Raw genomic sequence first — 27,470 nt, forward strand, 5'->3', positions numbered from 1 at the left:
AGAGTAATGGCATACATCAAGAGGCATAGGCATTTTGATGTATCCATTGGGTGGGCGTGCCAACAAAAAAGTACACCAGGTCTGGCCTTGCATAGTTTTGCTTAAAACCCAAGAACTACTGTTGACAGGTTTTTAAAAAACTAAGTAGGCCTGGGGCAAGAACAACCCCTCTCTGCGCACATGACATAGAACTGGCTTCTACACTAGTTTATTGTATTGAAGCCCTGATAAATACTCCCCATAGTGCCCATGCAAGAGCGAGATGCTCTGAACTTAACAGTTTTGTTGTGACATCCCCCTTCCTAAGCAGATTCCTATGAACACAGAATTTGCATTGTATCACAACTTTAAATGAACTGTAAACAACTGTGAATTAGGTTGTTAAAGGGCTATTCCCATGAAGATGAGTTTCTTAGATATACTCAGGGTAACAAAATAACACATTCTATAATTCACTGTTGATTTTTGCACGGCTGTAACAGATATTAAACAGGGGATTGTGTCTCACGCGATCGGATTTTGGCGCAGCTGCGCTGGCTTTCAAGCGGCAGAAATTGGTGGGGAGGGCATGCAGTCGGATGATCCGACTGATTCGGACTGAGCGCAGGATTTAACTTTCAAATTGTGTCACAAGATCAAGCACTTACATGCATCAGGAAGAAGAAGGTGAACTCCGTCGGACCTGAGCCGGGAAGCGACACGTGCAGGATATTGGATGCACGATCTTAGTGAATTGCGGCAGAGTGCATTATCATCAGACAATGCACTTTCTGTGAACTCCTCCGGACAGGTAAGTAAATTTGCCCCATTATCTTTGTGAAATTAAAATAACTCACACTGTATTATTGAAACATATTTAGGTCAAGGAGTGACCTGGTAGAGAGATGTACCCGCAGTGAGAATATAATACATAATGGAGACTAACAAGGAAAAAGATGACATAAAGGTGACAAAGCCAATAATGATATAAAAGATGACACAGCCAATAAAAGGAAACTCAAAGGACATGATTGTCACAAAGTTCTGAGTGTCAACATTAAAGCTAGCTTATAGGTCCATTCAGTTGGCTACTTATAATGGCCTATAGAAAGAATGCGTAGCTTATATGGTCATTGAAACCCAAGGGTTTTTCAGTGGATAATACACAAATCCATTTGGCTTTGCGTTGATGAAGGAGGCAATCAAAATCTCCCCCATGTATTGGTGGTGTCACCAGTACCGCCCCCTGGAATTTAATACTGAGAAGGAGGTTTAGGTAACCAGGTCTCCCGTGTGGCTGGTCCCAGATGACTGTGGACCAATTTATCCTGCTGGTTATGGCCTCTCCTACACGTAATCTGTGGGCTGTCCCCAATCTGGTCACCCACATTGGGGTCCAGTTTCAGAATCTTCTAGTGGGTTGCCAGAATTTCTCTAACCTGCTGGTAATGGGAATCGTAAGTCCCTATGATGCGTGTTGGTGTCTGTGAAGTATTCCTTTGTTTTCGGTGTTAAGAGGGCATCCATATTGTTATTAATAGCTTTATGATGTGCTTCTTTCAGTACACTATCGGGATAACCTCTTTCATGGAACCTAGATCTTAAATCAACAGCAGTTGACAGGTATTCTGCCATTTCAGAGCAATTTCTCCTGACACAGAGGTATTGTCCCTTTGATATGCCACATTTTAGTGGTTTCGGATGGCAACTCAAACTAGCAAAGAATTTGTTGCTGTTGATTTTCTAAAAACTTTTGTGTAAGCCTCCCGCATTCCAATTTGCTTATCGATAAATCAAGGAATTAAATGGTTTCAGGCTGGATTTCAGAGGTAAGGTACAACCCAATCTGGTTGGAATTGGAAGACCATGAGGCTCTCCTGGGATATGTGGGCTTCAAAAATTCCATCTCTATGTCACTGATCAATTAAAAGATCTACCTTCTCCAGGAATGTTTACTAAGGCATTCCTGTAGGTAGATGTGGGATTTCCGTCAAGAGTCCTGTAACAGTCCCGATCTTTCAGGTTCTTACACATATTCACATATTGTTTGCAATCAAGAATGACTAAGTTGCCCCCTTAACTGGGGGTTTGATGACTATTGAGTTATCATTCATCAAACCCTGAATACTGTTATATTCCTCTTTACTGATGTTCGACTGTGGACCCCTATATTTGGAATCCATGGTTTTCAGTTCATCTGTAACTAAACTCAGGGATACATCTAGTGGTGAATTATTATTCACAAGGGGGAATTTTTTTTGAGGGCCTTTTAAGATTTGTAAAGGGACCTTCTCCTAGACCACGCTCATTTTTATTGGCCAATTCAGTTATTGCATCTAGGCTTAACAGGTCGCTTTCCTCAAGGCCCAATTCCTGACATTGTCTCTTATTGTGCTGAGAAAAAAAAAAATTCCACTTCAATTTCCTGATAAATAACTGTAGGTTCATAACCCAGAACCTTGGTCTCCATCTCTGTCAATTCCCTTTTAGAGAGATTAATAACCTATAGTTTATTTCTTGGTTGGAAACGGGTTATTGTTCGATTTATTTTATGATTTATTTGGGTTGTTTCCGCCTGATCATATAGTCTGAAATTGGAGGAACTCTGGCTAAAAAAACAGGTCTCCCTGCTTTTCTCGGTCTACATCCTTCCCCCTCTGTCCTGCTCTGTTAGAGGTATAGTCAAACCCCCCTTGGCTTGACGACTGTATTGTTTGCCTGGGGGTGGAGTAGCCCTTCTCTGGGAATCACCATCTGAAATCTTCAGATTCGACCTCTCCACTGTTGGGGTTGGCAAAATTGAAAATATTTCCCTAAAGTCTTGAGTATCATGGCAAAATTGAAAGTGCTTACGTTCCTTGATCTGTGCTGTAAACCTTCCAATAGTGCGGTGTAAAGTCAGCTTTCTTTTTAAAGTCACTATTAGCAGAGAATTTTTTAGCAGCCTCAACACTCTCCTTTAATTTCTTGGAGATAATATCCAAACGTGTCTATTCCTCCTCCCACAGCAAATTCATGAGTCTAAAGGAGGACTCAATATACTCTTTTTCCTATTTTTAAATCAGCTGATCTAATCCTAGCTGAAGGGAGAAACCTCTGGGTACAGTACAATCTTGTTCTTCAAATATGTTTCTAAGCACCGCAGCTTGGTACCTCTTCTGTATCTATGCAGTACGGGTTTTGGTTCTGCCCCAATTTAATACGTTTAGTTATGTTAGAATTTCTGTAGAACAAGTATTATTATATTACGGTTATCACCTCACTAAACATCAGATTAAAAACTCTTGACCATTGGGAGGCCACAGTCTCTTTACAACCCAGGACCAAAGATAGTTTTAAACTTGTGCCAACACTACACTATATCTTAAACATTAGATGGGAAACGAATGTGCCCAGGGAAGAGTAGAGCCCACAAAATGTGACAGTTAGGGGCCCTGAAATTCCTAGTGGAGGCCCTGGTCAAAAGTCAGTACTACATTGTTACATTAAATACACTAAGTTCCAATGAACTTGGAGTCAATGTTGTCCAGAACAATGCAATAGTTTGCATATCAAGGTGCCACTTTTGTATGCCAGACACGATATGCACCTGACATAGATGGCAGACTGGGTAGAACTGTGTCCCAGGATGACTCATACACTTTTCTCTGAGGAGAATTAGAAATGTATGACAGAAAAAAGAGGATTTAGTGAAGTCAGAAACAAAAATCATTTTGGCAAATTTAGTTGCTTATCCACAATTTAGCAATATCTAAAATTAAATTTTAGCAAATGTGTCTGAAGAAAGCATATCCTTACTCTTTAAAACATTTATAGTTCATGTAAAAGGGAATATGATGCATACAGACTGACCTATTTCTAGGTACATATTTTACACTTTTAAACCTTTTTATATTTCTATATACACGATTCTCTTTTAAGTAAAGCAAGCACATAAAGCACAGCATTTTTAAGGGGAATCTATAAGGTATTATGTGTTATAAAATTCTGGCTCACTACCTGCTGCTAGTAGAATGCTAAGGGTGCAGGGAGCTAAGTAGCAACTCAAATCCAGAAATTAACTGTTAAGGTAGCATGGTCACAGTGATCACAGCACATAAATGAGATGAAATACACAACTACTGTATGTACTTTACTTACCTATCCCAGCACCTTGCAGTCTAGTGCAGGGTGCTATCTGTGAAGGCCTCCAGCATCTACTTCCTGATCCTCACAGTAAAAGTCATTAAAAAATAAAGGATTTTTGTTTATCTACTGAATACAAAATGTTACAAAAATAATTCCTAAAACATAGACCAGTATGTAAAAAAAAATAATTTCTATGCATCCTGAAATGTTAAGAAATGTTTTCAACATGCAAATGTCAAAAATAATTTAACAAATTATACAAACTTGGTATTTCTGGAAATAAAATGCAAAACTGGTTTCGATTCAAATGAATCACCCTCATCCAAAAAGCTCTGCACAGTGCTACACCTCCCTAATTCTCCTCCCTCATCCCAGCCACCAGTGATCGAAGATTACTTTCTTTCTAAATAGCAAGGCCATCACTCCAATTGTTCTATCTGAATATGTAAGTACACTGTAATGTCTTGTTTTAGTCGTACATGTATCCCATGATCCACACAGCAGAATATGATGGCGCTATATAAATGAAGCTATATTATTATAAAACCAATTTGTATCCTTCAGGTTTACATAATATATGATACTATCCATAGCCGCCATTGAAGGGGGGGGGGAGTTTCATGAGAGTAGTGGGGCAGCTGCTCAGACTCTCCTGCATAGTCTGCATTCCCCCTGGTATTTAGGAAAATGCGTAGAGTAGAGCAGCACTGTGATATGCTGCATAACGAATCCAAGTGCGGGTGCACGCCTCAGCGAACCCGACTCAGAGGTAGGTAATCTAAAAAATAGAAGACGAGGCAGCACTCCTGGAGTATTCAAGGTTTTTTATTCACCCAAAGTGGAAAAGTGCAATGTTTCAGTACATCAATGGAGCTATTTTCAAGCATGCTTGAAAATATATCCATTGAGGGGCTGAAATGTTGCACTTTTCCAATTTGGGTGAGTTAAACACCTTGAATACTCCAGGAGTGCTGCCTCGTCTTCTATTTTTGGACCCCCTGGTATCTATTTACTGTAGCAGCAGTTGGAGAACAGTGGAAGGGGTGAAGAACAGCAGGAGATCATGCTGGGCTCACAGTACAGGAAGTGAGCTGGATCATTAGGCTCCCCTTATTTTAAAAAGCCGGCTCTTCTTGCTCCTGAACGTCTCCCTATTAAATGTATAATAGTCCAGCCAATCACACTTCTCCACACCACTTTTAACCCGATAATTATCAGGTGATAGGGGATGTGGTTACCCAATTAGGGGCAGGGTCAAGTGAGCCATCCCGTCGTTCACACTAAAGAGCCATATCTTAGTGCTGGCTCGTTCGTGAATCACCCATGACTACAGGATTGCCTTCCCTTTATAACAAAGGAAGATAATGGAAACTATTAGCCTTATTGTAAACTGACAATTTATTACTGGTCAGGATCTGACATCTACAAAAACAAGGTCTATGCACCCTGAACTAACATCAGCAGCATTTTACAGCATTTATAATGGTTATATACAGCTGACGTGTATATTATGATGTTCTGCAACGGTTGATGTGTGTATGGTGATGGTCTGCAGCAGCTAAGGACACTATTGGTATGTTCTGCAGCTGCTGAGGTATGTATTTGAGGTTCTGCAGCAGCTAAGGAGTCTATTGTGAAGTTACGTGGTAGCTGAGGTGTGTATTATGAGGTTATGTGGCAGCTGAGATGGGTATTATGACGGTCTTTCTCAACTGAGGTGTTTATAATAAGATTCTGAAGAAGCTGAGGCCTGTACTATGAGGTTTTGAAGCAGTAGGCTCTGCGGCAGCTAAGGTGTGTATCACTAGGTTCTGTGGCAAAAATACTCGGGGGGGGGGGGGGCGGGGTTGCACCAGTTTGTGGTTAAATATGGGAAAGTCAATTGCCTGAGGAATGGAGGGCCCACAAAATTTGTCATTCAAGGTCACAGAAACTCCTAGTGACGGTGCAGATAAGATGTTATATATAAAATATATATATATAACATTCCTAACAAAAATTTACATGTAATTTTGGAATTGTCAATCTGTGTTACATTTGAAGCATTGAGTGATGTTCCACTAACACAATTCTTCTGTGCCTAAAACTTAAAAATGTATTTTTACATAACATCTGTCTACTTAGAAATGCTTAAAGAGCAATTTAAAGACAGTGAAATTGAGACGTATAAATATGTTATGGCAGTATGAAGTTGAGGAGTACTCATTAAAACATCATCTAAGAACCATCATCATTATAGAGTTGCCTTCAAAGGCTTGTATTAACACTAGAACATGCTTCATGGACTTCTTCCATAATTTACTAAGTACAAGAACTATGATTTTACTATATGAAAGTGTTATATAATGCCTTGTGCTTGAGATCTAAAGATGCCTCACAAAAGTTTATGTAGACAAACAGGATTTGCCTGGATTGTGAAGATCAGATGTCTACCAGTACCTAGTGCAGTGTGGGGGGTGAGGTTGATGGCTTACACGGCCATGGCCTCTGTAACAATAAAGTGCAGGGCAGTACCCAGTGTTCACTTGAAGAGGTTTTGCCATTACAATTATGCCATGTCTATAGGATATTTGATAATATAGGACCTTATAAATCCTAGTTGTCCTTGGGTAAATATCAGGCCTAAATTAACCCCTTACCTACATTTGACGTAATAGTACTGCATCGCGGGAGGTGCGTTCCCGCAATTTGCAGTACTATTACGTCAAATTTCTGGCGCCGGCGCCAGAATATATATATATTATAGCCAACTCCCGCCTCCAACACCCGCGATCAGAGATTTCTCCAATGTGTTAACTCGCAAGGGGCATTTGACAAGCATCGGACCCCCCCGCGGCGCTTACCGGGAGGGTCCACTGCTCCGATTGCAGCCCCGGGACTGCCAGTATTGTTACGTCCGTAAAACAATCCATACAACAACCCATTATTGGGCCGCCGTAAAAACAAAAATCTCTTCAAAAATGTACATTCTTCACAAAAATGTTCTAAAAAGTGATCAAAAAAGTTATGTGCGCCAAAATGGTACCACTTGAAAGGACAACTCAACACGTAAAAAAATATGCCCTAAACCAGCTCTGTCAACCATAAAATATTAAGGTTACGTCTCTGAAAAGACGGCGATGCAAAAACAAATGAGATTTCCTATTTTAGTTTTTTCCAGTGAAATTTAAAAATAAATGAAAAACTATATAAATGAGGTATCACCGTAATCGCAGTGATCTGTAGAATAAAGATAATATAGTATTTTTAGTGTACGGTATAGGACCCCCAAAAAGTACAAAAAGAAAGGAAACAAAAATTGTCAATTTTCTTTTCACCCATACATTCAAGAGTTAATAAAATCTCATCAATAAGCTACAGACCCACTAAAATGAAATATTTGTAAAGTGCATCTCACATCGCAAAAAATAGGCCCTTATATGTCCAAATTGCCAAAAAAAAATAAAGATGTATAGCCAACAAAATGTGACAATGCATAATCTGGTCTGAATGGCGCAGCTTCCCTTCGATGCCCTGGTGTGTGCCCATACAGCAGGTTACCACCACATATGGGGTATTGTTATACTCGGGAGAGATTGGGTATCAAATTTTATGGAGCGTTTTGGTATTTTATCCACTGAGAATTTGTACATTTTTTGATAAACACATGAATTTAGCAAAAAAAATTTTACTTTCAAAATTGTATCCGATTTTGTTTTAGCCCCTGTTAAACAATTAAAGGGTTAACAAACTTCATAAAAGTTGTTTTACGTACGTTGAGGGGTATAGTTTCTATAATGGGGTAATTTATGGGGTTTTACTTTTATTTAGGCCTCTCAAAGTGACTTGAAACCTGAGCAGGTCCCTCAATAGCAGGATTTTGCGTTTTTTTGTGAAAATCTGAAAAATCGCACCTAACGTTCAAAGCCCCATAACATCCTACAAAAATAAGACTAAGCATAAAAAACCATGTCCACATAAAGTAGACATTCGGTGAATGTTAGTTATTACGTTTTTTTGTGGTTATAACTATATCTGGAAAAAGTAGAACATTTTAAAGTTCGAAAATCGAGAATTTTTCAAAAATTTTCACCAAATATCTGATTTTCTCATAAATAAATGCAAAACATACCACCAAAATTTTTCAACTAACATGAAGTGTCACGAGAAAACAATTTTAAAATCACTTGGATACGTTAAGGTGTTTCAAAGTTATAACCACACAGGGCAGATTTGAAAAAATGGGCCGTGTCAGGAAGGTGAAAAGTGGGTTAATATTCATGGTAAATGCAGTCTGAAAATACTTCAAAAAAATGTACAACACTAAACATAGAGTGTTAGTGATAGATTATCAAATAAAATCTGTCACACAAGTGGATCAGTAAGAAATGCTGGCGAGCCGGCAACTTGCCAGAGACAAGCAGGGCGCATGCACAAGATTTCTCAGGAGCCTGGGACGTCACCAGCTCTTGCATCCAGTTCTCGGGTAGTGGGATAGGAGTAGGTGGTTATGATAGTACACTGTAAGCACGCATAGAAAGGAACTCAAGGAGCGATGTGCTGCCTGTATGATGTCTACAGGAGCGCTGTGCACTAATTAGCATATTTTTAAGTCTTTTTTCATTATATAGGTGTTTTTTAGAACTAATCAAGATATTTTCCTGAAGCAAGAGGAAAGCGCCAAAGTGTATTTAGTCCAAATCATGTCTAACCGAGTGGTAGATTTCCTTTAGGGTGCAGTCACACGTTGCATTTTAGTTGTGTTTTCATTGCATTTTGAAACATATTACAACAGCTGAGGAGAGGTGATTTGCCTAATTACATTACTATTAACTGCAGTGTACACTCAATGTTAATGCTCAATGTTAATGCATGCGTTAAAAATGTTTTGTAAACACATGTGTTAACATTGCATTTACAGTGCGTTTTGCAAATTCAAATGTTAACAGTAATGTAAATAAAGGGGTATTCCCACAAAGACATGTTTCTTATATGTACTCAGGATAACAAAATAACACATTCTCACAGATATAATTCCAGCCTGTCTCTATCAGTCCTGGTGTACACCATTTCAGTTGCCCCCCAGTCACTATCCTGTAACTCCTGACGTGGGGTCGAGCGCCATCTTGGATTTCTGTGTGAGATTGTGCAGATGAGATTTCTGTGTCTCTCTGCTGTGAGCCTGTAGCCCCGACGCCTGCACGGAGCTCAGAGACACTTACTGATCACATCCAGCCAGGAGATCGTGAGCAGAGAGTGAGGCTGCAAAACAACGTACAAATACGTCTTAGAGATCCCCCGGGCTCAGTAGCAGCTTGGCTGTATGTGAAAGCCGGCAGTTCTAGCTGGGGTCGTGATACTCGCAATCCCGACTGTTTAACCCTATAGACGCTGCTGTCATGGTGACTACAGCATCTAGGGGGCAGTCTCCTGGCGGGTTCCTATTCGATCATCCTTTGAATGCAATTTAACACTGTGCCTGTCAGTTTTTGCTGAATGCATAGGCTGACTAAGAAATATACTGTAATACATTAGTATTGCAGTATGTTACATTGAACACATGATCAAATGATCACTTGTTTATGTCCCACACATGATCAAAGTAAAGCAGTTAAAGAAAAGCTAAATAAAAGTGTAATTAAATAAAAAAAATCAACGAATAAATATCCCCTAATGCCCTATCACAATATAAAAATTAAATTTTACCTAATAAAATGAAAATCACCACTAAACACTACATATTGGGTATCATTACGTCCATAACAACCCATAGAATAAAATATAATTTTTACTGAATTCATTTGGTGAATGCAGTGAAAATTCTTTTTTTTAAAACCCACAAAAATGATAATATTTTCACATCCAACCTCATAAAAAAAGGATAAAAAGTGATCAAAAAGTAACATTTACCCCGATTTGATACCAATAAAAAGAACAGCTTGTTCTGCAAAAAACAAGATCTGTATAAAAAAAAAATGTTATGCCTCTTACAACATGGTTATGCAAAAACAAGCAAATTTCTTAAGTCTACAAAGAAAAAACTAAAAACCCTAAACCAAAATTAATGATTTTATTGTCCTCACCAAGAAAGAGTTAATAAAATCTCATGAATTAGCTATTGAACCCCCCTAAATGATGTACCTGAAAGGAGGATCTCATATCGAAAATAATAAGCCCCCATATGTCCATGTTACAAAAAAAAAATGTGATATTACAACTCTGCTCTGAATGGCGCCGCCATTCCATTATATGCCTGGCCATGTGCCCATAAAGCAGTTTATCATCACATATGGGGTATCGGCATGCTACGGAGACTTTGTGGAGCTTTTTGTCATTTAATCCATTGTGAATTTAGACTTTTTGGGCCAAAATTAATGTATTGTCCAAAAAGATAACAAATTGTAAATTCCCTTTTGTTTTTACCCCTGTAAAACACCTAGAACAACCTAGAAAAATGAGAGGATGCCAACATAAAGCAGACGTTCAGGAAATGTTTGTTATAAAGTTATTTGGATGCTATGATCTTTGAAAATGTTTCAAAATTTTTGACAAATGTAATGTTTTTTCATGATTAAATGCTTAAAGATATCATCCAAATATTTCCATTAATTTACAGTTCAATGTGTGAGGAGAAAACACTTATAAAAATTACCTGGATATGTTAAAGCATTTAAAGATTATAACTAGAGATGAGCGAACACTAAAATGCTCGGGTACTCGTTATTCGAGACGAACTTTTCCCGATGCTCGAGTGCTCGTCTCGAATAACGAACCCCATTGAAGTCAATGGGAGACTCGAGCATTTTTCAAGGGGACCAAGGCTCTGCACAGGGAAGCTTGGCCAAACACCTGGGAACCTCAGAAAAGGATGGAAACACCACGGAAATGGACAGGAAACAGCAGGGGCAGCATGCATGGATGCCTCTGAGGCTGCATAATCGCACCATTATGCCAAAATTATGGGCAACAGCATGGCCATGACAGAGTGACAGAATGAAGCTAGATAGCATCTAAAACATCCAATAATTGACCCTGACACTATAGGGGACGGCATGCAGAGGCAGCGGCAGCAGGCTAGAGAGTGGCATGGCGACATACCCTAAATGGACTCAGGCTTCAAACCAATGGGTGGCAGAGAGGAACCAAAGGAGGTGAGCAAGAAGCGCTCAAATAATATCGGTACATGATAAAAGTTTGCCAGTATATTTTGTGGATTACACAGCAGGGTGGCGACAAAGTTAACATGGAAGCCATGAAAACAACCCAAAATTCTGCCTGACACAGCTCGTTTGATAAGGGGACCATGTATGGAGGCAGTGAACTAGTAGTAGATTAAAGGTGCTGCAGTTAAAACTATGTTAGTTGGATCTTGGCATGGAGCTGGCGCTCCGCTGCCAGGCGAGCTTTCGCCAATCCAAGCCCCTGTCTCTAGGCTACTCCCCAAACAGCACTTCTAAGAACCTTTTGTATAAGATCAAGTGTAGTAGCGTTCTTATAAGTTTAGGATATGCCGGGTGAGGGGAATGTAAACAGATGCGCAAGAAGCGCTGAAATAATATCCCTAAATGGTAAAAGTTTGCAAGTATATTTTGGGGATTACACAGCAGGGTGGCGACAAAGTTAACAACTTTGATGTGGAATGCCCTGTAATAGCTCTTGGGCGGTGTGCCTTTTATCGCCTAGGCTCAGCAGTTTCAGCACCGCCTGCTGTCGCTTAGCAACGGCACTGCTGCTGTGCCTAGAGCTACCGACTGATGGCGCCATGCCCACGGATGGTAATTCGGAGGAGGAGGAGGTGGAGGAGGGGTGGGAGGAGGTATAGTAGGCCTTTGAGACCTGGACCGAGGTAGGCCCCGCAATTCTCTGCGTCGGCAGTATATGACCAGCCCCAGGGTCAGACTCGGTCCCAGCCTGCACCAAGTTAAGTGTAGTAGCGTTCTTATAAGTTTGGGATATGGCGGGTGAGGGGAATGTAAACAGATGCGCAAGAAGCGCATGATGCGCATGGAGCTGGCGTTCCGCTGCCAGGCGAGCTTTCGCCAATCCAAGCCCCTGTCTCTAGGCTACTCCCCAAACAGCACTTCTAAGAACCTTTTGTATAAGATCAAGTGTAGTAGCGTTCTTATAAGTTTAGGATATGCCGGGTGAGGGGAATGTAAACAGATGCGCAAGAAGCGCTGAAATAATATCCCTAAATGGTAAAAGTTTGCCAGTATATTTTGGGGATTACACAGCAGGGTGGTGACAAAGTTAACAACTTTGATGTGGAATCCATGAAAACAACCCAAATTTCTGCCTGACACACCTCGTTTGATAAAGGGACGATGTATGGAGGCAGCTATATGGACGACTTTTGGAGGTAGCAATGGAGACAACGTGTGGAGGCTGCTATGGAGACAATTTAATTTGGATAGTGCCTGTATGTGGCAGTCCCAAACATTTTTCAAACCAGAGGAGCAGGTAGGTGGCCCTCCAGTAAAATGGGATAGATTGAGTGCCTGTATGTGGCAGTCCCAAAAATGTTTCAAACCAGAGGAGCAGGTAGGTGGCCCTCCAGTAAAATGGAATAGATTGAGTGCCTGTATGTGGCAGTCCCAAAAATTGTTCAAACCAGAGGAGCAGGTAGGTGGCCCTGCAGTAAAATGGAATAGATTGAGTGCCTGTATGTGGCAGTCCCAAAAATTGTTCAAACCAGAGGAGCAGGTAGGTGGCCCTGCAGTAAAATGGAATAGATTGAGTGCCTGTATGTGGCAGTCCCAAAAATTTTTTAAAACAGAGGACCGGGTAGGTGGCCCTCCAGAAAAATGGAATAGATTGAGTGCCTGTATGTGGCACTCACAAAAATTGTTTCAAACAGAGGACCGGGTAGGTGGCCCTCCAGAAAAATTAAATGCATGAAGTACTATAGCAAGAGCCAGTGGGCCCTGTCAAAAAATAGCCATTTTCCTCTGCTTTACTGTACAAAGAGGAGGAGAAGGAGGAAAATGAGGAGGAGGAGGAGGAGTGGATCAATTATTCAGGTTGAGCTTCCTTCACCTGGTGGAGATTGGAAATTCTGAGAAATCCAGCCTTTATTCATTTTAATAAGCGTCAGCCTGTCAGCGCTGTCAGTCGACAGGCGTGTACGCTTATCGGTGATGATGCCACCAGCTGCACTGAAAACCCGCTCGGACAAGACGCTAGCGGCAGGGCAGGCAAGAACCTCCAAGGCGTACAGCGCCAGTTCGTGCCACATGTCCAGCTTTGAAACCCAGTAGTTGTAGGGAGCTGTGTGATCATTTAGGACGATGGTATGGTCAGCTACGTACTCCCTCACCATCTTTCTGTAAAGATCAGCCCTACTCTGCCGAGACTGGGGACAGGTGACAGTGTCTTGCTGGGGTGACATAAAGCTGGCAAAAGCCTTGTAAAGCGTACCCTTGCCAGTGCTGGACAAGCTGCCTGCTCGCCTACTCTCCCTCGCTACTTGTCCCGCAGAACTACGCACTCTGCCGCTAGCGCTGTCAGAAGGGAAATACTGTTTCAGCTTGTGCACCAGGGCCTGCTGGTATTCATGCATTCTCACACTCCTTTCCTCTCCAGGGATGAGAGTGGGAAGATTTTGCTTGTACCGTGGGTCCAGGAGAGTGAACACCCAGTAATCGGTGCTGGAATAAATTCTTTGAACGCGAGGGTCACGGGATAGGCAGCCTAGCATGAAATCTGCCATATGCGCCAGAGTACCAACGCGTAAGAATTCACTCCCCTCACTGGCCTGACTGTCCATTTCCTCCTCCTCCAACTCCTCCAACTCCTCTTCTTCTGCCCATACACGCTGAACAGTGAAGGACTCAACAATGGTCCCCTCTTGTGTCTCGCCAACATTCTCCTCCTCTTCCTCCTCATCCTCCTCCACCTCCACCTCCTCCGATATGCGCTGAGAAACAGACCTCAGGGTGCTTTGGCTATCAACAAGGGAATATTCTTCCCCCGTCTCTTGTGACGAGCGCAAAGCTTCCGACTTCATGCTGACCAGAGAGTTTTTCAACAGGCCAAGCAGCGGGATGGTGAGGCTGATGATGGCGGCATCGCCACTGACCATCTGTGTTGACTCCTCAAAGTTACTCAGCACCTGACAGATATCAGACATCCACGTCCACTCCTCATTGTAGACTTGAGGAAGCTGACTGACCTGACTACCAGTTCTGGTGGAAGTTGACATCTGGCAGTCTACAATCGCTCTGCGCTGCTGGTAAACTCTGGATAACATGGTCAGTGTTGAATTCCACCTCGTGGGCACGTCGCACAACAGTCGGTGAGCGGGCAGTTGGAGGCGGCGCTGCGCTGCCCTGAGAGTGGCAGCATCTGGGCTGGACTTCCTGAAATGCGCACAGATGCGGCGCACCTTCGTGAGCAAATCAGACAGATTGGGGTATGTCTTGAGGAAACGCTGCACTATCAGATTTAACACATGGGCCAGGCATGGCACATGTGTCAGTCTGCCGAGTTGCAGAGCCGCCACCAGGTTACGGCCGTTGTCACACACAACCATTCCCGGCTTGAGGTTCAGCGGTGCCAGCCACAGATCAGTCTGCGCCGTGATGCCCTGTAATAGCTCTTGGGCGGTGTGCCTTTTGTCGCCTAGGCTCAGCAGTTTGAGCACCGCCTGCTGTCGCTTAGCGACGGCACTGCTGCTGTGCCTAGAGCTACCGACTGATGGCGCCGTGCCCACGGATGGTAGTTCGTAGGAGGAGGTGGAGGAGGGGTGGGAGGAGGAGGAGGCATAGTAGGCCTGAAACACCTGGACCGAGGTAGGCCCCGCAATCCTCGGCGTCGGCAGTATATGAGCAGCCCCAGGGTCAGACTCGGTCCCAGCCTCCACCAAGTTAACCCAATGTGCCGTCAGCGATATATAGTGGCCCTGCCCGGCAGCACTCGTCCACGTGTCCGTGGTCAGGTGGACCTTGTCAGAAACGGCGTTGGTCAGGGCACGGATGATGTTGTCTGACACGTGCTGGTGCAGGGCTGGGACGGCACATCGGGAAAAGTAGTGGCGGCTGGGGACCGAATACCGAGGGGCGGCCGCCGCCATGAGGTTGCGAAAGGCCTCGGTCTCTACTAGCCTATAGGGCAGCATCTCCAGGCTAAGCAATCTGGAGATGTGCACATTAAGGGCTTGGGCGTGCGGGTGGGTTGCACTATATTTGCGTTTCCGCTCCAGCGTCTGGGGTATGGAGAGCTGAACGCTGGTGGATGCTGTGGAGGATCGTGGAGGCGACGATGGGGTTTTTGTGCCAGGGTCCTGGGCAGGGGGCTGACTAGCAGCTGACACAGGGGAAGGAGCAGTGGTGTGCACGGCCGGAGGTGAACGGGCTTGTTGCCACTGAGTGGGGTGCTTAGCATTCATATGCCTGCGCATACTGGTGGTAGTTAAGCTAGTAGTGGTGGAACCCCTGCTGAGCCTGGTTTGGCAAATGTTGCACACCACAGTCCGTCGGTCATCCGGTGTTTCCTTAAAGAACCTCCACACTTCTGAAGATCTAGCCCTCGCCGCAAGAGCCCTCACCACGGGAGCTTCACTAGTTGACAGTGGCGCTGATGCACCAGCTCTGGCCCTGCCTCTCCGTCTGGCCCCACCACTGCCTCTTCCAACCTGTTCAGGTCGAGGACTCTCCTCCGTCTCAGAAGCACTGTGTTCACCCGGCCTCTCAACCCAGCTTGGGTCTGTCACCTCATCATCCTCCGATCCCTCAGTCTGCTCCCCCCTCGGACTTCCTGCCCTGACAACAACTTCCCCACTGTCTGACAACCGTGTCTCCTCATCGTCGGACACCTCTTTACACACTTCCACTACGTCAAGAAGGTCATCATCACCCACAGACTGTGACTGGTGGAAAACCTGGGCATCGGAAAATTGCTCAGCAGCAACCGGACAAGTGGTTTGTGACTGTGGGAAGGGTCCAGAAAACAGTTCCTCAGAGTATGCCGGTTCAAATGCCAAATTTTCCTGGGAGGGGGCAGACTGGGGGGGAGGAGGCTGAGGTGCAGGAGCTGGAGGAGTGGCGATTTCGGTGACATGGGTGGACTGCGTGGAAGACTGACTGGTGGTGGACAAATTGCTCGAAGCATTGTCAGCAATCCACGACATCACCTGTTCGCACTGTTCTGGCCTCAACAGTGCTCTACCACGAGTCCCAGTAACTTCAGACATGAACCTAGGGAGTGTAGCTCTGCGGCGTTCCCCTGCTCCCTCATCAGCAGGTGGTGTCTCACCCCGCCCAGGACCACGGCCTCTGACCCCTGCAGTAGTTGGACGCCCACGTCCCCGCCCTCGTCCTCTACCCCTAGCCCTCGGGTTAAACATTTTTAAAATGAGAGTTATAACTTTATTTTTTTTTTTACTTTTTTTTGTTTTTTTTTGTGTTTTTTTTTTTTTTTTTGTGTTTTTTGTTTTTTTTTGAGTTTTTAAAACCAAACAATGCTATCCTATTGCTATGGCTATTTTCTAGCCAAGTATCAAAGGAAGCACAGTACTATGCCAGATGAGATGACACTGAGTTATTGCCTAATAGAAATCCAACCCCTACTGAATTTTGCCACTTCGGCCTTTGCTATGGATATGTGCGCCACTAAGCGCAGAACACAGCGGTCGCAAGTCCCACTACAAATTGCTCAGAATTGGCAAGTACATGCACTGCAGAAACTACAGCCACCAGCAGATCAACCAGAAATCAAATATATAGAACGCTACTGTAGGCTTCAAGATCAAGAAGCTGTTTGTATTCTCCTATGGCTATTTTCTAGCCAAGTATCAAAGGAAGCACAGTACTATGCCGGATGAGATGACACTGAGTTATTGCCTAATAGAAATCCAACCCCTACTGAATTTTGCCACTTCGGCCTTTGCTATGGATATGTGCGCCACTAAGCGCAGAACACAGCGGTCGCAAGTCCCACTACAAATTGCTCAGAATTGGCAAGTACATGCACTGCAGAAACTACAGCCACCAGCAGATCAACCAGAAATCAAATATATAGAACGCTACTGTAGGCTTCAAGATCAAGAAGCTGTTTGTATTCTCCTATGGCTATTTTCTAGCCAAGTATCAAAGGAAGCACAGTACTATGCCGGATGAGATGACACTGAGTTATTGCCTAATAGAAATCCAACCCCTACTGAATTTTGCCACTTCAGCCTTTGCTATGGATATGTGCGCCACTAAGCGCAGAACACAGCGGTCGCAAGTCTCACTACAAATTGCTCAGAATTGGCAAGTACATGCACTGCAGAAACTACAGCCACCAGCAGATCAACCAGAAATCAAATATATAGAACGCTACTGTAGGCTTCAAGAAGCTGTTTGTATTCTCCTATGGCTATTTTCTAGCCAAGTATCAAAGGAAGCACAGTACTATGCCAGATGAGATGACACTGAGTTATTGCCTAATAGAAATCCAACCCCTACTGAATTTTGCCACTTCAGCCTTTGCTATGGATATGTGCGCCACTAAGCGCAGAACACAGCGGTCGCAAGTCTCACTACAAATTGCTCAGAATTGGCAAGTACATGCACTGCAGAAACTACAGCCACCAGCAGATCAACCAGAAATCAAATATATAGAACGCTACTGTAGGCTTCAAGAAGCTGTTTGTATTCTCCTATGGCTATTTTCTAGCCAAGTATCAAAGGAAGCACAGTACTATGCCAGATGAGATGACACTGAGTTATTGCCTAATAGAAATCCAACCCCTACTGAATTTTGCCACATCAGCCTTTGCTATGGATATGTGCGCCACTAAGCGCAGAACACAGCGGTCGCAAGTCTCACTACAAATTGCTCAGAATTGGCAAGTACATGCACTGCAGAAACTACAGCCACCAGCAGATCAACCAGAAATCAAATATATAGAACGCTACTGTAGGCTTCAAGAAGCTGTTTGTATTCTCCTATGGCTATTTTCTAGCCAAGTATCAAAGGAAGCACAGTACTATGCCAGATGAGATGACACTGAGTTATTGCCTAATAGAAATCCAACCCCTACTGAATTTTGCCACTTCAGCCTTTGCTATGGATATGTGCGCCACTAAGCGCAGAACACAGCGGTCGCAAGTCTCACTACAAATTGCTCAGAATTGGCAAGTACATGCACTGCAGAAACTACAGCCACCAGCAGATCAACCAGAAATCAAATATATAGAACGCTACTGTAGGCTTCAAGAAGCTGTTTGTATTCTCCTATGGCTATTTTCTAGCCAAGTATCAAAGGAAGCACAGTACTATGCCAGATGAGATGACACTGAGTTATTGCCTAATAGAAATCCAACCCCTACTGAATTTTGCCACTTCAGCCTTTGCTATGGATATGTGCGCCACTAAGCGCAGAACACAGCGGTCGCAAGTCTCACTACAAATTGCTCAGAATTGGCAAGTACATGCACTGCAGAAACTACAGCCACCAGCAGATCAACCAGAAATCAAATATATAGAACGCTACTGTAGGCTTCAAGAAGCTGTTTGTATTCTCCTATGGCTATTTTCTAGCCAAGTATCAAAGGAAGCACAGTACTATGCCAGATGAGATGACACTGAGTTATTGCCTAATAGAAATCCAACCCCTACTGAATTTTCCCACTTCGGTCTTTGCTATGGATATGTGTGCCACTAAGAGCTAAACACAACGGTAGCAAGTCCCCCTGCTAATTCCTCACAAAATGGTAAAATATGCAAATTAAAATAAAAAAAGTAGAACGTTATTGTAGCCCTAAGAAGGGCTGTTGGGTTCTTTGAGAATCACTCCTGCCTAACAGTAAGCTAATAGAACACCCTAACGCTTTCCCTGAGCAGCAGCAGCTCTCTCCCTAGCGGCATCCAGAGACAGAATGATCCGAGCAGCGCGGCCAGCGGCTAGTCTATCCCAGGGTCACCTGATCTGGCCAGCCAACCACTGCTATCGACGTGTAAGGGTACCACGTCATGCTGGGTGGAGTGCAGAGTCTCCTGGCTTGTGATTGGCTCTGTTTCTGGCCGCCAAAAAGCAAAACGGCGGGAGCTGCCATTTTCTCGAGCGGGCGAAGTATTCGTCCGAGTAACGAGCAGTTTCGAGTACCCTAATGCTCGACCGAGCATCAAGCTCGGACGAGCATGTTCGCTCATCTCTAATTATAACCGCTTATAGTGACACAGGGCATTTTTAAAAAAAATTGTGCCTGGTCCAGAAGCCCTAAAGTGGCCTGGTCCTTAAGGGGTTAAGAAGTTGCGAGAAAATCAATGACTTCCCTCCTCATAGAAGGCTCAGAGCATCCAAAATATGTGATGTCTGTAGCACGGCAACAGAATCCATGGTAGTCAGTAGCTGAGGGAATTATTTGTAGCTGTGATCCACTAATGATGAAACTCCCTTAGGTCAGTGATAGTAAAATGCAATTTTCTATTTAGCATAGTTGACGGCAATCATTTTATTTTTTTAATACATGATAGTAAATGCATATAACTGGAGTTTACATTTTGTGACTTGAGGAATCGTTTTTATTTCCATTTTCCTATATTATCGTCATAGATTTGAGGGTAACAGGTATGTCTGCAAAATAGCAGGAGTATTTGATGCAATTTAGGTAAAACGGGACAAAACTACTTTTTAACAGAGGCAGCACCCTGTGTCACAGCCATCTGAGCAGGTAGCCAGACTCTGCATGCTTCCAATTTACCATATATACTCGAGTATAAGCTGACCTGAGTATAAGCCGAGGTACCTAATTTTAACACAAAAAAACTGGAAAAAGCAATTGAATCGAGTATAAGACGAGGGCAAGAAATGTATTGGTCCTAGCCTGCACCCCCAGTATACAGTCAGCCAGTGCATGACCCCAGTATACAGCCTGTAGCCCCTGCCCCCAGTATACAGCTTGCAGCGGCACACACTGTGATGTCACCGTGTGGAGAGAGGGAGTCGGAGTGAGAACATCGTTGGACAGAAGAGTACCTCCCGGGGGGAGGGGCGTCGAAGGGTGAGTAAATTTTTTTATAGACTCGAGTATAAGTCGAGTTAGGGTTTTTCAGCACATATTTTGTGCTGAAAAACTCTGCGTATACTCGAGTATACAGGCAGTCCTCTGATAGGGTCCAGAGGTTTGTTCTTAAGTTGAATTTGTATGTAAGTCGAAACTGTATATTTTATAATTGTAGATCCAGACAAAAAAAATCTTGGCCCCAGTGACAATTGGAGTTTAAACATTTTTTGCTGTAATTGGATCAATAAAGCTTCATTACAGGCACCTTACAGCTAATCATTGCAGTCTAAAAATAAGAGAGCAACGTTAGGACGGGTTTAAGTTCCAAAAGAGGGAAAAAAGAAAGTGAAAAATTGTAAAGCTGGACTCTAGTGATAAATCGAAACACACACTGTAGAATGCGGGATTTTGCTGTTATACAGAGCATTAAGGCCTGATCTATTGTACTTTTTACATCAGTAGAATTAGTGAGTTAAATAGTTCTTGACATTTCAGACTAATTAAAAAATGAGGCTAATCTGGAAATGCTCAAAATGAAAGGAATATCCTGGAGTGAGCAGCAAATCATAGGAGATTATCACATTCATGTGAGTGGTAGAGTCCAGCACCTTTGAAAAAATAACCTTGAAGTGGGTTGAAAAGGCTGTAGAGAGAGGCTTTAGTGAAATCCAAAAGAGAACCTTTCATCACAAATAACTGGTATTTCAATGAAATGTATATTCATATATACGAAGGTATGAAAGCGGCCCTATATACTGCCATTTATACGTGTAGCATACGGCCCCATTCATTTTAATGGACAATAAGGCCAAATGTTTATGTTGTATTTTGCGCCATACTGTACTGTTTTCAAGACGTAAAAAACATAGAGCATGGCCTGTTTTCTCGTGTATTTCTTTTTTTTGTTATAAATGTTTTTATCGTTTTACATTATATAAATTACACAACATACAAATATCAGAGTTATATCATTAAGTATCTGGTTGTGGTTTTCTCATGTGTTTCTGTTCTGTATGCCCCATAGAAGTCTATGGGAACATATAAAATACCACATGCTGCCGTTTTTACATGCAGTATCCAGAACCAGTGGGAGGTACATTCTGTCAGCCAGCCAATAGTCAACCATCCATCACTTGCACGCCCGTATGCAGCATTATGCAACCCGTATTTTATACATTTCCATAGGCCTATGGGGCATATGTAACGGAAACACATGAGAAAATAGGACATGCTTTATATTTTTATATGGCTTGCTTAGAATACAGGGGGCAATACATCCATGTAAATGGATGGCCATATTGCTCATTGAAATGAATGGGGCCGTATGCTACCCTTACATAAAGCCGTTTTCATACATTCCTGGGAATGCACCCTCAGCAAGTATTTTATCATTGATAAATAGAACCAATCATTGATAGAACTATTGATATTGTGGCATGTAAAAATAAATAATTTCATTGTAGCAGTATTAGTCATTTGACATTAGCAGATAGATAGCCCTTAAGACGCTTTTTAGTGATCACTATGCAGTATTCACAGTCAGGGCCGATTCTAGCATATTTGCTGCCTGAGGCGAATATTAAAATGCTGCCCCTCCATACCCCTGTTCCATTGCCCGCTCCCTGTTCAGTAAATGCTGAAAACTTTACTAACAATTAACATCCCCACAGGCAGGCTAACTGATACTGTGTGACTGGCTACAGGTTCTGGGAGTCATAAGTACCTTATGGATGACTCCTCGGTACATTCCCTAAACCGTACGTCAATCCGAGTGACTAAGGAGATGAGACCACTCAGGGTAGACGGCAGATCACGAGCGGCTAATGCGTCCTTAACTTGAGCAGAGAGACCTTTATTGAAGGTTGCGGATAGGGCTGCATCGTTCCAGGAGAGTTTTGAGGCCAGGGTACAGAACTGGACAGCATATTCCCCTATGAACAAATAGCCCCGGCGCAGGTTCAACAACACAGACTCGGATGAGGAGGCCCGTGCAGGCTCTTCGAACATGGGCTGGAATTTCACCAGAAAGGTTGTGAGAGTACTCGTTTTTTAAAATTATGTTCCCTTCCTTTCTGCCACATCCACACGATCATATGGGATCCTGTGATCTGCCCACAAAATTTACACACAGTGGGCCACATTTATCAAAACTAGTGCAGTCTGTACTATGTGCAGCTTGCCTGTGGAGTGTGCAGAGTGCACCAAATTCATGAAAAATGGTGCACAGTATTCATTAATATGGTGTAATCTTAACTGCACGTGGCGCACAGTCCGACTCTGCAGCGGAATGCCACTTATGGTGCAGAATTTTGTGGTACGTTTGGCATAGTGCAATAGCGACACTTTATAAATGCATGTGCAAGCAGTTCATTTCGGTGCAAAGTCAGACAGAGAATTGGCACAAATACTTTAATAAATTCGGGACAGTGTCTCCCTGTACGTTGACAGAGCTGAGCTGCATAATACAGGACATATCCTTTATTCTGCTGTATTTGCGGAAGAGGGGAGGGGTGAGGAGCCCTCACTCCACTTTCCTTCTCCAAATGGCTGTGTGCTATCCGGTCCTGGCAAGCACACAGTCATGTGAATGAGACCTTACTCTTACGATTTTTCTATCTGCAAATGTCCCATAACCCAATATTTTCATCAAAATGTGCTGTAATACCATTACTCATAGGCCCAGTGTCTTGAAGTTGTGTTCATACTTTTTACCCTCTGTTAAGTCCCTTCCATGCCCCTTCATTTCTAGAAAAAATCTCACCAGAATCGTTTTTGTTTATATGGAATAATAAAGAAAAATCACCCAGGTTAATTGTATTTTCATTACTGCAACTTATAGGGGCTTTTTCACCAGATTTTATCCCATTAATCCATTTTTGCCTTTTTCAAGTTTACAATTCTGTTTTTAATCCTTTTCTTTAAAAATCCCTAACTGTTCTATTTTTTTCATGTATGGAGCCTTATAAGGGCTTGTTTTCTGCGTAACCAATTGTACTTCTGCAACACCCCTGCCAATACAGAGGAGTAGTTGCAAACAGGTAAGAAGCTGTCTGAAGGAGTCATGAACCTTCTAGTAAGTTCTAACACTGAGTTATTAGGTAATCAGCAGCTGTAGATTCTGCCTGAACAGGCAAGGGTTAAGTGGATGTGATTCTGTCTACCAATTGTATTGTACCATGTACACAAGAGTGTGATTGGAGAGTCAGCCACCACCTGACCAGGTTAACAAAACCCCTGGGCAGGAAGGGGTTAGGTCTCTTAGAGCTCTTGAGTTCCAGAAACCACTGAGAGCACATGCTCTTACCACAGGCATCTTAGGCTCAGCTCTCACTATAGAGCACATCCTGTCACAGAGGAGAGAAACAGTGTCTGTGCACCATCAGCACTAACACTCAGCTAAATCCAGGACAAAAGCTGCATCTCCCACAACTGGACACAGCTCCATCCCAGCCTGCATCTGCTAACAGGCTGGTGACCCAATTCCTAAGGACCACTTTCCATGACCACTCCAATAATCCGGAATCTGTTCCAAGACAAGATCGTTTTGTCCGTTTGTTGTTCTAATAAAGAACCATGAGTTATTTTGCACAACGTTGCCTCCGTCTGTTCCTTGGATAAGGCTGTACCAATAAGGGCTCCCCACCCATCACCCAGGGACATATATTACGGACACTCGGGTTGCCCCAGGGAGGACCAGTACATCAGCCTCTCCCTCCATATTTCTATTCACACACCACCTGCTGGAGACCTGCCAGGCTGTAGGTCAGCCCTCCGGGCCCCATACCAAGCACCGTGACCACAGAGTGGCCAGGCCGCAACCGCCAGCCACTCCTGTATTCTAGGCCCCCGACTGCCTCCAGGCCCCAAGGAAAAGGTTAGGCCCCAGTGGGGCATGTTGCATTTCCTGGTGGCAGCATTTTATGTTCCATGTACTGGGAAGCAGAAAAAACGCTTATGTGCCATTTTATTGTGGGCTCTATTTTTATGGTTTTAACTGTGCACTACAAATGACACCTCCACTTTATTCTTTGAGTTGGTATGATTACATGGATACTAAATTTATTTAGGTTTCATTTGGTTTAAAAAAATGTCTTCATTTTGCCAAATTTTGACACTAATAACTTTTTACAGATTCTGCTATGGCAGCCATGGAACCCTGTGTTAGAGTTTGGGCTGCCATAGCAATCAGCAGACGCCCACCGATTCTGGCAGAGGGGGCGCCACCCGGTTCCAAGATGGCAGCATCCATGTGGCGCTGTTGTTTAAGTGCCACCATCGCATTTGATGGCAGCTGGATTTTTTTTGCAACTCACATCTCCAACTATGTTTTCAAATAAATGTATCTCTGGTTTTGTAGCTTTCAGACTCTCAAGGAAGATGCTGTCTGAAAGATGAGATTCATAGATTTAATAAGAATGTTTCTAGGTAATATAAAACCAAAGACAGTGGCATCTAAAGTAAACCCTACCTACAGCCTCTAAATTTGAATTATTTAAGGCAAAACATGACTCTTCTCTGTTCATTTACACATGACTTTGCAGATGATTTTAAACAGGTGAGATTTCACAATAAATTCTACAAGGAACATATCATATGCTACAGTAGCCTGACACCTCCCCTTTAATCAGTCCTATTAAACTCTTTCTGTAACATATCCTGAATGCTGCAGCCACATTATTCTTTTGGGATTCTTTTTGATGCCTCCACTTTGTGCCAGTGTCTGGCTCCTTAAAGTTCTCCATATTGTTAGCAGATATTTTGTATAATGTAGGTCACTCTTAAATGTATGGCCACATTGAGAAGCAACTGTAACAAAGCTGTCCCATGCTGGGTGCATGTTATGCCTCAGGTCATTACAACTAGTACACTGTTGACGTGATCTCTCTTTCAGAGCAAGCAATGGAAAGACAATTTACCTAGATATGTATTTAGCAGCCTATAGTAGTAATGATCAGAAATATTGATGGCTGTATTCAGAGGGGTATGTGCAGTTTAATTGTTCACAGGCATCAGACGAGTCTACATGTGCTTTCATTGGGTTTTTCCTGGATGGAGGTCATATGAGTTCTCTGTATACAACATTTAATGGAACAAATCATTTAGAACTGCATTTACCATACATCAAGGCCACGATCTGTGTAATAAAGGCAATACAACCATGTGGGGTCTACCATGAGGGGCTGGCAAGCAACTCAACATACTAACATAGCCAGAGGTTTTTATTCAGTGGTATTGGTGTCTATATGATACTGATACCATTGATGAGAGTGAGTAGCACTGTTTTCCTCTGCGTGCATTTCTCCGCATGCATGGATATGTAAGGCTAAGTTCACACTACTGTTCAAACCTCCATTAAAAAGGTTAAGAACAAAGGTTTAACAAATCAGTTAAAAATCCTATTGACAGCAATGTAAATTTTAGGTCATCCATTATGGTCAGTTAGACAGGTATCCGTAATCCATGTGTTTTTTATTTCAAACAGAGAAAAAGTACTTCAGTCTCCACCATTTTTTCCATCCAAAAAAATGCATGGATAATAGATACTAGATAATTTACATTGATGTCAGTGAGATTTTCAATTGATATGTTAAACATCTGTTAAACCTCCGTTCTTTACTTTTTTTAATGGATAAAGAATGGAGGTGTGAACTTAGCACATATATTACATTATCAGGTTACCTGCATCAGAATGGGAACGCTGGGAGGAAAGTGATTTTATATTATTAATAGAACCACAGTGTTGGATGAATTGGAGGTATTCTATACAGCCAATGGGGACACTGGGAGAGATTTATTACTGCTTCTATGCCAGTTTTCTTACGTTGAAGCAGTTAAAGAATTGCTAATTCTTGCGCAGGGCAAGAATTTGCGAGAAAGGAAGCGACTACACCACATGACAGAGACCTGCTAACTATCAATTGCAGGTTTTTAAACAAAACTAAGGCAGGTCCAGCGGCCGTCATCAAGATGTCTGGTGAGACACGGGGGGGGGGGGGGGGGGGGAGACGGGTATGGATGCTAGCGGGAGCTCTGGCATATGATACATCTCCCCCACTGTATCTATTATTCTTCATTGGGGCACTATATATCATGTAAGTTATGAGAGTTATGATCTATAATTGAATTCATTTTCATGTCTTCTAATATGTACAAAAAAGCTTAAAATGTTGTAACTCTATAGAATTAAAATTGGGTTGTTATGCAAATGTTTTACAATTTTTTTCAAGTTATAGAAAAAAGCCTCTTGAAGCCTTTGTATACATTGAAGACATGGCTTTATATTCCAATATCTCCAATAACTATTAAATATCTCACTACCTCTTCCCTGCAGAGCACTGAGAAATAGCAACCCCTCTGGATAGCAGAAGGCTTACAATGCCAGTTTCCACATTCTTTTTATGCATCTAGTTACCTTTAGGTGAGGATCATTCCCATGTAGAATATACCAGCAAAATAGATAAAAGACCTAAATGATACAAATACATAATTCCTGTAAAATCTGATTGCATACATTCAATATTTCAGATTCAAAAAGAAGGCAATAAGATTAGATAAATGTAAACAGACGTAATCAACTTGTTTGCTTATGTAATAGGAAGCGATCCATTAGAAAGCATATTAACTGAAGCTGAACATTGGCATCAAGTCTGAGCATCCACGCCTTTACCTGTGGTTAACCTTGTACCCAGGACTGAAAGCTTTAGTCACTTGTAATAGGAACTTCATGTTCTTGGCATCTTAACAGATGAATAAATGTCCTATTTAAGGGCGGAGCAGTAGACTTCAAGTTCTGGAGTTATCTGGATTCAGTTCTTGGTAATTGAAAGCAACAAACTAGATAAACATGTACAGTACATGGTGCGCCAGATACACCTGCATGTGCATGATAACAATTTCATGTCACTTATACAACATGCATTATGTCCCATGGAAAACCATTATAGCATTAAAAGTCTACTTCTTTCCATCACATGGACCATAAAATAGCTACATTGTAGCTTTCATATTCCATATATCACGAGAGAACATAAAATTGTTTTGCCTCCACTAAATGTATACAGCACAATTTTTTTAGAATGTTTTTTTTTTTATTACATACCATATATTTTAATAGGAAACCATTCAGGAAACATTTCTTTGAACTGTTTGTCAAAAAGCCACTAAGGTTTATTTTATTCCAATAATAGAATGCAGGTATTCATACTAACAGAATGGATTCCAGACACTGTACAAAATCTTTTAAAATTGGAACTGGCCTGAGAAAGGGTCACATAGACTTTTTTGCCCATGTTAAATTATAAAAGCGGCTGAATCTAAATTCATAGTAGGTTGTAGCATTCATCATAAACCTTACACATTTACAGTGACTATTAGAGCACATAGTGACTATAGTGA

General features: G+C 42.5%; 1 long non-coding RNA gene across 4 annotated transcripts in view; it reads right to left on the reverse strand.

The window, feature by feature from the left end:
• LOC140121642 (uncharacterized) overlaps window positions 1–26,809 on the reverse strand; it is a 227,560-nt gene extending 200,751 nt beyond the window's left edge. For 3 of the 4 annotated variants that reach the window (XR_011854143.1, XR_011854145.1, XR_011854142.1), the window contains exons 1-2: window positions 26,743–26,809; window positions 26,488–26,541 (exon numbers count right to left, since the gene is read on the reverse strand). This is a non-coding gene — a long non-coding RNA (uncharacterized lncRNA). The remainder of the gene's footprint in view (window positions 1–26,487; window positions 26,542–26,742) is intronic. The other variant, XR_011854144.1, reaches the window with a different exon arrangement.
• Window positions 26,810–27,470: the final 661 nt, after the last annotated feature.

This window comes from Engystomops pustulosus, chromosome 3, assembly GCF_040894005.1.
Source record: "Engystomops pustulosus chromosome 3, aEngPut4.maternal, whole genome shotgun sequence".
Classification (NCBI taxonomy): domain Eukaryota; kingdom Metazoa; phylum Chordata; class Amphibia; order Anura; family Leptodactylidae; genus Engystomops; species Engystomops pustulosus.